The 9,487-nt window shown below is 36.8% G+C and overlaps 1 pseudogene; it reads left to right on the forward strand.

Annotated features, from left to right (window-relative positions):
• Positions 1-49: 49 nt before the first annotated feature.
• LOC112617771 lies at positions 50-9,480 on the forward strand (annotated as a pseudogene).
• The last annotated feature ends 7 nt before the right edge of the window (positions 9,481-9,487 follow it).

Genomic DNA, 9,487 nt, shown 5'->3' on the forward strand with positions numbered 1-9,487 from the left:
ACAACAATTTTCTAAAATGTGTAACCAATGGAAATCTTCTTTCTTTTAGGGTTGGGTTGATAATCTAAATGGACCTAGCCGACTCATTATTGCGGTATGTATAGGGATGAAGAAATAACTCTGAAATGTAGAGAAGGAATAGTAACAGAATTCTTAGTGCTGGCTTAGCTTCATTGATCCAAAAACGTAAATGCTACTTTACTATCAATTGAAGCATATTATTTCAACTATTCTGGTTATAATATGAAGGCAGGATGAAATTATTTATATTCTTTTAGAATTTTTTATCAGGAAAACAGGTAAAGCGCTATCAATTACTATTTAAGAGTCCTATTTTGAAAAGTCTTTGAGAATTAAGGATTTTTCTTTTTTCTTTTTTTTAAAAAAAAAAAAAACTTTTTTAAACTTAAAAATAAAACCAGCAAAAGTCTTATAAAAATGAAGCAAGTAGCCCAAAAAATGCCCACCTGCCGCTCTATATGCAGTAATGCAATATTTGTCACAGTTTTGTACAATATTATAAAAAATGTTGCAGACAGTACCAATTAAGGCCCTTATTTCTCATAGGACATCAAGCCTTATGACCTGGTGTGGTGGGAGGGAAGATGCCACTTAATTATTGCACCATTTTGAGAAACAGAACTCGTCAAGGCGAATAGTGGTNGGGCATGGTTCTGCCAAGGATTTTGCTTTGTTTATCGCAAGATGGGGGTATTTCCTCCTTTCTGCAGTTTATAATTGCGTGAATTGAGGATGCAGTAAAAATAATATCTTCAAAGATTATTAAATTCGTTATTATAAAACACATACGAGTTTACGTGTGTGTATGGAAAGCAGGTATACATCAAAAATTCTTAATGAATACAAGAAAGAGAACTACCAATATTGGAGCAAATTTTTCAAATACAAACATCAGTGAATATAGGCAAGGCCTTTTCTTTTATTATTATTACTATAAGTTCTAGGGTACATGTGTACAACGTGCAGGTTTGTTACATGGGTACACATGTGCCAGCAATGCCTTTTCAATAATGTCTTACAAGGAGAAACGTGGCTCCTCTAGGTAAACAGCCCTCAGTGCGCATCTCCCTGAAGTCCAGATGGATCCGGTAGAGCTGTGGGGTTCACAGCTCACACTGAGGCATTTAGGGCCTAAACGCCACTTTACTTTTTTGTACAGTGAGTAGGAAATCAGTGATCTAAATGAGTTTAAATCTTATTAGGGATTCGAACTGCGCTTCAGACTCTGTCTCTATTCCTCCCAGAGCTAGATTCAACATGAATTAAAATACAAATATAAAACAATGAATTATGATAGTGACAAAGACCTTCCTTCGAACTTCAGATTTTTCCAGCAGCCCCTTTCTTTCTGTTTCCCACCTGCCTTCAACTCTTTCTCCTAAAAAAGTTCAGTTGGGGTGAATGTTTGGTGACTTAGAACATCATTATTTTAACATGATCCCAAAGCGGTTTTCATTATATGCAAAGATGCATATTTATTTACATTTTTAAAAATGTTCTAAATTGGTTTCTTATGTCCAAAAGAAGGGGAGCTAGTTATAAGAAAAGAGAATTGAGTAAGGTAAGAAAGTGCTAATCATTTCAAATCAAAGTGGGAAACATGCAAAGCAGAAAGAATCAACTTCATAAACTCAACAAATTATTAATGTAAATAATTCCCAACTCCTGTATCTATATAACATTAGTGATCTGTGAGGTGAACTGAGATTCTGAATAAAAAGTAAATAATAAGACCATTTTTCTAAGCCAAAAAAGTTTTTGTCTTATTAATTGTGGAATTTCACCAATTAATTTTTTTTCAAATAAAATTTCTTAAACTTTTAGTGCCTACTATTGCTTGTGGGTTAATAAACCCTAGCAGAAAACAAAATCATCAAGGAAATGGTAAACATTAATGGGAAATTTGTGTAACCTTAATTCTTAACGTGTCTTATTAATTAATTTTTAAAATGTGAAGGTGTATTCTTGGTGTTTGGTAATTAACTAAGTTTATTAACCTCTCACAAATATGAGGAATTTTATTCCCTAAAGGAACGTGAGGAACACTAGTAGTTCAAGAAAATGCTGAAGGTGACCTTGGCTGAGAAGCTAGGATAGGCTGACGAAGTCAGACTTAGTGTAGGAACCTGGTAAGCGATGGATCGATGTTAGCTGTCTTCACTTATTGCACTAGTATAATCAGTTTGATGATACATACTTTAGCCCCAGCTGTTACTTAAGACCTGGTTTCACATTTTATGTTCTTTTTCCTGTGCAGGCTGAGAAAGGGTTTCTTCTGGCCATAAAAACTACTCCAATGGCTGTGGCAGACTAAATTCCAATTCCGGTTGATACAGCCATCAATCTCCCGCTAGCTGTAGGATGGTGTGCTGCAGTTCACAGGTGTGGATGCTCAAGTGGGCTTTCAAAGATTTCATGAGAGGGAGGGTTCATCTATTAGGCACATTTTCCAAATATAGGCATTTCATTGTATAAGACCCCAAATATGAGAGGGTGTTCATTTCAATATTTTATAGAGTTCCTAATATGCCATCATATATATGTTGAGTTGTTTTCAAAATACAGTTTAGTACTTGGCTACTCACAAAGTAATAAAACATTTAAATCACTTAACCATAAAATTCTTGATAACCAAAAGGCTTTTCTTTCTATTGGTAGTTTAACATTCAGCTTTCTTTTTTAGGGCAAAGGAGATAGAACTGGATGAAATGAGAGAATATTTTTTTTTAATTGAACTCTGGTTAATGCCAAAAGTGTCCAATCACTATGTGTGGGGAAGTTTCCTGGTACAAAGGAAAAAAAGAAAAACAGGTTGTTCATACATTTGGCTGCGTTAGTAAGTGGTAAACAGAATTAAATTTTTCTTATGTGAACTCACACATATGTGCTTCATAATATGTCACTCCTATTTAACACATGTCTTTCACACACACACGCACCCCCCCACACACAGCCTTTTGCTAGTCTTCTTCCAGTTTGCTTATTATCCCAAAGAAAGAAAAAAATACAGAAGCCTTCTTGCATAGGTTGCCTTAATCAGATGAATTATGGAAACAACTCTGTCTCCCTTATTTTTCTTTCATTAGTTTTCCATTCTGTTGTATTTATTTAATTTTTATTTCATTTTCCAGACCTAAGTCAATGTTAGTCTACCACTGTACATCTGGTAACCTCAATCCCTGCAATTGGGGCAAAATGGGTAAGTACTTTAGCCATGTATCTGCATAATTACTAGTGTCTGACACAGAGAAAAAATAGACAAAGTGTGTCATGGAGCTTAGAGCCTACATGGGGAGAAAGACAGAAAGTACATAAAGAGACAAAATAATGAGAAATTGTAAATCTGTGGTAATTAACTAGAAGGTACTGTGGTTACCAAGGAAAGGAGTCATTGGGAACACATACATGATTGTAAGCAGTAGGGGGTCCATTGGTTATAAAGATTTTAAAAAACAGTGATGAAATAAAGCAAAAGTTGGCAGTTATAAAGAATCTCAGTGATAAAATGCTGAAATACTCCTCCCTGCTGGGGCAGTGGGTCCTGTACACACCCCTTCCCTTCTTGATACACCTCTGAGAATGTGACGTGATCAGTGACCAATGAGATTTAGAAAAGTCGAGTGATCTTATTCCTTCCTGATTGCGTCTGTAATACTGATCATTAATTTATGCAACTTGCCTCTCTTGGGTGTGCATTAACTACTCTACTAGTGATTTGTAAAAGTGAATAGGAATCACTATGGGAGAATAAAACAACATCCAGATTCCTTAGATCCTGGGACCAAGGTCTTGGGTGATGCTGAGGAAACTATATTTTTAATAAGCATCTAGATGATTCTTGATACTTGGGGAAATGCTCTTTGAGAAACCCTGTACTATACAAATGATTAATTTGTCTGAAGGTAAGGGATTTAATCTGTTCAATGTACAAAAACCATGGAAATCAATTTGAGTACAACTTAAACATCTAATGATGGTAGAAGATAAAAATAGGGAATTTTGCTATTCTGTAGGATTTCTTAGTACCTGCGAACACACCCCTTCTGTCCCTGTTACATAGATGACACTAGCTCTTCATATTCCAATGGGAAGCCATGGTACCACACTGAGAGTTCTATTGCAGGACAGCTGGACACTGTGGCTCATTTATATATTGTGGCTTTGAATTGAAAAATGCTTTCCCAGGAATGAAAAATACCTGGCATGCATGTTTCCTCTACCTTTCTCACACCTATAGCAAACATTGTAGGCTGATATGACATTGGTTATCCCTGTGCCAAGGCTCTGTTCTGGATTCCCTTCTAACACAGCATTTCTGGAAGCTATTACTAATTAATTTGATGTTGCATTCAAATTAAACTCATTTGTGTTTCCTATCGGGGACTCTTAGGAGGGATAAAAATGTTTCCTACTAGGAGCAGTAGCCATGTTAACAGGAAGTTGAGCATATATAGTCTCAGGTGATATTACAAGGAGTGATAGCTGGGTGGGTGAACATGGGCTATCTCTCCATAGAATTGTCTCCTTTAGTGTCCCTTAAGAAGAGTTTAATCTCCTGCATATAGGTCTTAAGCATCTTTTATCAGATTTATACCTAGGGCCTAGGTAATTGATGCTTTTTTTTTTTTTTTTACTAATTTAAATGTCTTTTGTAAAAATGTATTTTTTAATTGTTTGTGGATGATGTCAAATGCAATTGATTTTTGTATATTGACCTTATATTCAGCTATCTTGCTAAACTTATTGCTAGAAATTGTATAAAATTTCCTCTTGATTTCCTATGTAGACAGTTACTTAATCTGCAAAAATACCAGTATTATCCCCATTTTTTCAAGCCTTAGGTCTTTATTTTTCTTGTTGATGGCGCCATCTCGGCTCAATGCAAGCTCTGCCTCCTCAGTTCATTCATGCCATTCTCCTGCCTCAGCCTCCTGAGTAGCTGGGACTACAGGCGTCCGCCACCACACCTGGCTAATTTTTTGTATTTTTAGTAGAGACAGGGTTTCACCGTGTTAGCCAGGATGGTCTCGATCTCCTGATCTCATGATCCGCCTGCCTTGGCCTCTCAAAGTGCTGGGATTACAGGCGTGAGCCACCACGCCCAGACTTCTTGTTGAACTTCTACTATAATGGTGAATACAAATGGCAATAGTGCATATTGTTGTCTTGCTGCTAATTTTAAGCAGAAGACTTCAAATATTAAACTCTCCTGCCATTTTTAGGATAAACCCAACTTGGTCATGCCGTGTTATCTTTTTTTATATTTTGTTTAATTCAATTTGCTAATCATATAGTTCCCTTGTTTTTTCTATTCTCTGAAAGTTCTTAGTGGAGTGAAAGTGTAATAGTGGAGTAATCTGTTTCTCCAAAACTTGGGAAAAGCGCCTTTAAATTATCTGGATTTATAATTTTTTGTGAGAACATTTTTTATTGCTTCAGTGTCTTTAATAGTTAAAGAATTTTGCAGGCTTCATTTTCTGCTGGAATCAGTTTTAGTTATATTTGTCTCTTTTTCTAAGATTTTATCTGTTTTAAAATGTATTTACATTGTTTTCATATTATATTAATATTTTTGTCCTAAACTGTATCTGTAATTATGCTTCTGTTTTAATTCATAATATTTGTGTATCTTATCTTTTCTTAGCTAGTCTCTAAAGGGTCTACTTTATTTCTTTTTTTCAAAGGACCAACTTCTTCTGGCTTGACTTCTTTTCTCTTCTCTTCTCTTTTCTTCTCTTTCTTTTCTTTTTTGATGGAGTCTCGCTCTTGTTGCCCAGGTTGGAGTACAATGGCATGATCTTGGCTCACCACAACCTTGCCTCCTGGGTTCAAGCAGTTCGCCTGCCTCAACCTCCTGAGTAGAGTAGCTGGGATTACAGACATGCGCCACCACTCTTGGCTAATTTTGTGTTTTTAGTAGAGATGGGGTTTCTCCATGTTGGTCAGGCTGGTCTCGAACTCCCGACCTCAGGTGATCCACCCACCTCAGTCTCCAAAAGTGCTGGGATTACAGGCATGAGCCACTGAGCCCAGCCTATTGACTCTTTATTATGCTGCTGTGTTTTCTGTTGCATAGATGTATTGCCTTATCTCTTTTTTTCCCCTTCCTCCTGTTTTCTTTGATTATGTTTTTCTTCTCTTTAACTTAGAAATATAGCCCACAAATATTCGGCTTGTCTAATACATGCATTCATGGCTTGTATTTCCCTCAAATGCCACTTTGGCTGTATCCCACACATTTTGTTGTATAATGTTTATGTTATCATTATTCTCTAATCCTTAAACAGTTTTCATTTGAATTTCTTCTTTGACCTACGAGGATGTAGAGTGCAGTTTTCAATTGCCAAATTACATTTTCTACATGTGCATGAGTTTCTACTTGTCCGTCAGAAAGACGGTAGCTTCATGGTTAAAAGTCTTGGGCTTTGGGATCTGATAGACTCGGATTCAAATCCTAGCTCATTCACTCACTCCTGTATTCATTAAATAGGCATTATTCTTGGTGCTGAGGATGTATCACTAAACAGAAATCCGTGCTCACATAGCTGTTATATGCTGGGATGCGTCCCACCATTCAGTAGACTCCACTGCTTATTAGTTGTATCAGTTTGAAAAAGTCTCTCAGTTTCTCCCTGTATATCAATTTTTTTTATCTGTGAATGAGAATAATAATTATTCTATTCTAGGGAGCTCTTCGGAGAATGTAGGGAGATAAAGTGCTTCGTACAGTGGTTAGAACAGTGAACATTTTAGTAAACGCCTGCGATCACCATATGGACAGCTTTCTCAGAAAGCCTTCCTAACCCAGCCCCACCCCTCCCCTTCCTGGCACTCAGACAGAGCTAGATGCTTCTTTTGTATTCCTCCAGAGCTTATTGTACTGGCCTCTAGCAGAATACTCAGGCAAAGTATTGTAATCATGAATTGTCCACATCTCCCACCAGATTGCCAATTCTTTAAAGACAAGGAATATGTCATATGTAATTTTTTTTACCTCAGCATCTACCACAGTGCCTGGCAAGTTTTAAATGCTAAATAAATATATTTGAAATGACTAAAGGAAGGATTGACATAGATTTAGGAAAAGGAAAGTAATTGTATGTTGCTGAGATATTTATTCGTTCATTCAGTCAAAAACTGTTTATTAGTCACTGAGTCAGCCACTCTTTAAGGTACTGTATAAGTTCAAACAATGCACACAAAATTTCGTTCTGGTATTTAAATCTTAGGAGAAATAGACATCAGATATGGTTGAGTGCAGAAAAATAAAGGAGATTAAAGAAGTAAATAGTGTTGTGGGAAGGCTGCTATTTGATATGTGATGGCCAAAGAAAGTCTCTCCGATAAGGTGTCTTCTTAGTAGAGGCCTGAAATAAATGAGAGGGCAAATCAGAAGGACATGTGGATGAAATATTCCAAGTTGAAGAAACAGTAAGTGCTAAAGTTCTTTAATCATATTCAAGGACAGCAAGGAGGCCAGTATGGCTGCAGCAGAAGCACTGAGAGGGAGAGCGGTAAGAGATGAAGTCAGAGTGGTGGGCAGAGAGAGAGGATGCAGAGAGTGCAAGGCCTTGCAGACCATGGCTTTGCCTCTAAATGAGAAGAGATTCCATTGAAGGGCTCTGAATGGAGAAGTTCCTGTAATATACCCTGAGTTACATTTTAGAAGAATCACTCTGGCGGCTACATGGAGGTCCGACTGGGGATACAGGGGTAGTGGCAGAGACCACTTCGGACAGTATTGCAACATTCCAGGCTACAGTAGTGGTTTTGATCAGAGAGATAGCAGGTGGAAAGTATGATTCTGGGTATTTTTCAAACAGAGAGCTGATAGATTTTGTTCAATTGTGTGTGGGTTGTTAAAGAGAAGAATCAAGGATAACCCCAAAGTGTTTGGCTGAACTACTAAACAAATTGAATTACCATTTGGTCAGAGGTAGAAGATTGGTGAAACAGCAAGTTTGTGTACGCATTGGGAAGGGGGTCATTAGTAGTGGGTGTATCAGGAGGCCCACTTTAGAGCTGTTAAATGTGAATGTCTATTACACCTCCAGTTGGAAATGTTGAACAAGTATATGGATATATAGATCAGAATGTCAGTGTGGAGATCAGAATCTCTTATGCTATCAACCTGTACATAACTTTTTAATTTACCACCATCTTTTTAAAGTATAAATCCCTATGGACCAGATGATTCTTGAGAATCTTCTCTGAAAAGGAGCTATATTTTTCAGATAGATTTTTAGCTGGCATTTTTAAAGTAGGGCAATAATCATATTACTGTAATAACTGACATCATAATTGAATAATGAGCTTAGGCATATGCTTTGCAAAAACCTACATACCTTAAATAAAATTGAATTCAAATGAGTATGTTTTTGAAAGAACTACTGAATTCACAAATGTATGTAAAAAGTTCTTAATTAAGCTTACGCTATAAAAAGAAAAACACTATTATGAATAAAACCCTGGATAGCAGAGTGGACAACTGAGTCTGACATATTCCCAGAGAAATATTGAAAGTAAACTAACACAAGAAAATATTGCCTTTAGAATTGTTTAGTTAAACTTTTAATAAAGATTGAAATAAAATGTTAAGAAACTTTCTAAATGGTTCTGAAAGTAATGGTCCAGCCAGGGAAATAAAGTTTCTAGCCTCTGCCTTGGGGCTTTCAGAATAGACTAGATAACCTTAGAATTAAATGCAGATTTATGTTTTTTCTGAACAGTACCCCCTTATATTGACTACATGCGTTTCCCCAGGAATTTGTTTTAGAGTAGATGTTTCAAATAAAGGATCCAATTCTTAACCCATTCACATTGTTTCATTTTGCAGATAACCACTTGCTTAGCATAAAAATCTTTATATTGTTCTCAGAAATTGATTCTTTACTCTACACAGCAAATCCTTTGCCTTTATTGCTGTGACCCATTACAAATAGCTTCCACTATGATGGTTTATATTCTCCTATTCTCCTCTAGCACTCTCTCTCTTTTTTTCCCCAGGATTCCAGGTCTTGCCAACCTTTGAAATTCCAATTCCATTTGAGAGAGCTTTTAGGAGGCCATATGCTGATTTCACCACCAGCAACTTCACAACCCAGTACTGGAATGCCATCAGCCACCAGGCCCCTGCGATCATCTATGACTTCTATCTGTGGCTTACTGGAAGGAAACTCAGGTGAGAAGCTGAGTCAATGGCTTTGAGAGTGTCACTGCATATGGGAGATTGAGGCCCCAAAGTCTTTAGTGCTTCCTTCAGCCAAGGATTAAAGGAGACGACTGAATCTGACCCATATATACAAATTGAACACACCTACTTTGAAAATCCAAAATCTGAAATTCTCCAAAATCCAAAATGTTCTGAGTGCTGACATGACGCCACAAGTGGAAAATTCCACACATCTTACCTCATGTGATGGGTCACAGTCAAAACACATTCAAAACTTAGTTTCATGCATAAAAG

This window comes from Theropithecus gelada, unplaced genomic scaffold, assembly GCF_003255815.1.
Source record: "Theropithecus gelada isolate Dixy unplaced genomic scaffold, Tgel_1.0 HiC_scaffold_414, whole genome shotgun sequence".
In the NCBI taxonomy this organism is placed as follows: Eukaryota; Metazoa; Chordata; class Mammalia; order Primates; family Cercopithecidae; genus Theropithecus; species Theropithecus gelada.